Source organism: Vicia villosa, unplaced genomic scaffold (assembly GCF_029867415.1).
Source record: "Vicia villosa cultivar HV-30 ecotype Madison, WI unplaced genomic scaffold, Vvil1.0 ctg.004590F_1_1, whole genome shotgun sequence".
NCBI lineage: Eukaryota > Viridiplantae > Streptophyta > Magnoliopsida > Fabales > Fabaceae > Vicia > Vicia villosa.
The window spans coordinates 35,855-38,612 of record NW_026706469.1 but is presented as its reverse complement, the minus strand read 5'-3'; positions in this window follow the sequence as shown (position 1 = coordinate 38,612).

The window sequence follows — 2,758 nt, the reverse complement described above, 5'->3', positions numbered from 1 at the left end:
GTAGTACTTTATTTACCTCCTTTGGTTTAGATTAAGGTTTGTGTTTGCAATCAACGAATTATAATGCACTAACATTTCTCTTCTTTGTGAAAACTTTCAGGGTTAGCCAAAATCCTTCGACCACGCACCCTACCAATCAAAAGCTAAGTTCTAATCTTTTCTCTCTTTATTTAAATATTTATTTGGCCTTATAAATTAAATTAGGATTTGTCTTCAATGCCAATGAACTGTTCATACACTCACCCACTCTTGTTTATTTTTCCTTTTCCAATTTGCAGGGTTAACCAGATCGATTAAAGCTCAAACCTTTGGTAACCCTAAATTTATCATCTACTTAATTATTTTTTTTTGTGGTTTGCCCACAAACCCTTTTGCTTTATTATGTAACTGCTCCGAGGTTGTAATACTAATTAGGGTTTAACTTTTCTGATTAACTGCGTGGTTAGTAATTCTAGGGAGTGATAACCTTGAACTGAATTAGAGTAATTAATTTTTCAAGATAATTTATACTGAATCTGATCACGTGATTGTTGCACCCACGCACCTTTTCGGGTAACCTCTCTTGTTTCCTGTTGCCTTGTGTTTTTTTTGCAGAATAGCCTTGTCCCTCGAATACGAGGATACCTCAGCAATGTTTCCCTCAGTTCATTCTCAAGGTCATAAGTCCCTAATGATGCTGCCTTCGATTCGCCAAATATGACCTCGTCCCTCGAAGTTTCCTACGAAGTGCTGAGGTATCCTCTGGTTGCCTAACGAAGAAGGCTATTCTGATCCTTCCCTTGGACTACCTGCCTCTCTATGGCATGGGACAGTCTTATGGAGAACGATAACTCGATGACCCGTAAACATCCAAATGAAAGACTTCCTTCCCTCTTATGGTATGGATAGACCCTTTCACCCTGAAAGGCTAAAGAACATTTTTCATCTAACCAGGTAATTGCTCCTAATTGCCTTGCTCTAAAAATCTTTTTCTTACACTTTTTCATAAACCTTCAAAAAGGCTACGCTCATTTTACGAGCTAAAGTCCTTATTTCTCTTCTTCTACATTTCTGAAACTTTTGGCTTCAAAACTAAAGAGCAAAGCAATTAAGAGCCCATGGAAAACCATGGATGCAAAAGGGTGCCTTACACCTTCCCTTTGCATAATTACTCCCCGAACTCAGTTTTTTTTATTTAAAAGGTTTTTCCTGTTCTTTTAGCCTTTCTGATATTTGGATAAAATAAAAGTCGGTGGCGACTCTTGCTTAACCGCGACATTTCGATAAAAAGTCAGTTCACCGTATTACAGAACTGGCGACTCTGCTGGGGATTTTCGATTAAAAAGAGGGGTTACCTTAAAAGTTTAGGATTCATTTAAAATGTTTTCTATTGTTTGCTTTCTTTGCTTTATTTTTGCAGGGCTGTTTTGGTTATTTTGCTGTGTGAAAGATCCTAACCCGGATCTGTGTACCTTAGGTAAATGGCATGAGATCAAGGAGACTGCACAGCGTATACTGACGTGGTTGATCTGATGGCCATCGTTAGTGTGACACATTGGTTTGTCCTGGAGTTCCTCAGGATCCGACCTGAGGAAATGCTTGGCTACCGCGTGGTGTCATTAAGCACTAATTTGCCCATAGAACCTTAGTCGAACTTGACTTTGGCCTATTAGAAAGTAGCGAGATGGCTGGCTTTGGTTCGGACTGAAGTTGGTTGATACTCGACGCTACACTCATATGGACTGGACTTTCAGGACCTTTTCGGTTGGCGATTCGATTGCCGAACTGAGATAAGCTCCTTCGAGAAAGGTCAATGATATGAGCTCCCTAGAACCCGATCTTTATATAGGACAGGTTGAACCAGCTTAACTTCAGTGGGGAGGGTACTTACCTACGAACTTCATGCAAGCCTCTAAACCTAAGGGCACTTGTGTGACTTGTTTGTGTTTGCTACTAACCTTTGTTTCCTTGCAGTTTTTGTTAAAGGACTTGTTTGCCCTTACTATCTCACGCTGTGCCTAATGAACTGCATTCGCATAACATCATGACATCATGACATCAAAAGCATAACATGACTTAACTAACCCTTTCAAGGATCTTAGGAATTTAGGGCGCACAATTTCAGGATCAAGGGGCAAGAGGATTTATTTTCCTCTAGCCACATACCTTCCAATTCAGAAACTCAGTACCCATCGAGGGGCAAGAGGATTTATTTTCCTCTAGCCATACACTTTCAAATTCATAAGTATCTCAAATCAGAGGCGATGAGCCACTCGATATGGTGAGCTTGATTCTTAAAGAAGGACGTGCCAAGACGAAAGTCAAAATTCTTCAGATGAAGCTGTGGTAGATTCAATGTCTAAATGTCCTATTGATCCTTGAAAACATTGCATTTGTATTCATAACATTGCATAACAGGTTTCCGCAATAAGCTTCCCATTCTCTCTCGCTGTTTATTTTAGCACAAATGGATCTCGAGCGATCAGTCAAAAATCTTCAGGCTCAGAATATTCGATTCCGAGTTTTGATTCCGAACTTGGCCAAGGGGCAAGGCGAGTTAAAAAACCTTGTTAACCCAGAAGAAAAAGGATCAGCAGATACAACAAAGTCTACTCCGTTGCACACGCCATTGTCTCAAGTTCTGCAACAATTGCTCTATCAGCACTTGATAACCCTATTGCCTCCATATTCAGTTCCTGCCAATCCTATTCCTGGGTACAATTACAATGCGAGATGTGCTTATTGTTCGAACAATCTTGGTCATGACGCTAAGGACTAT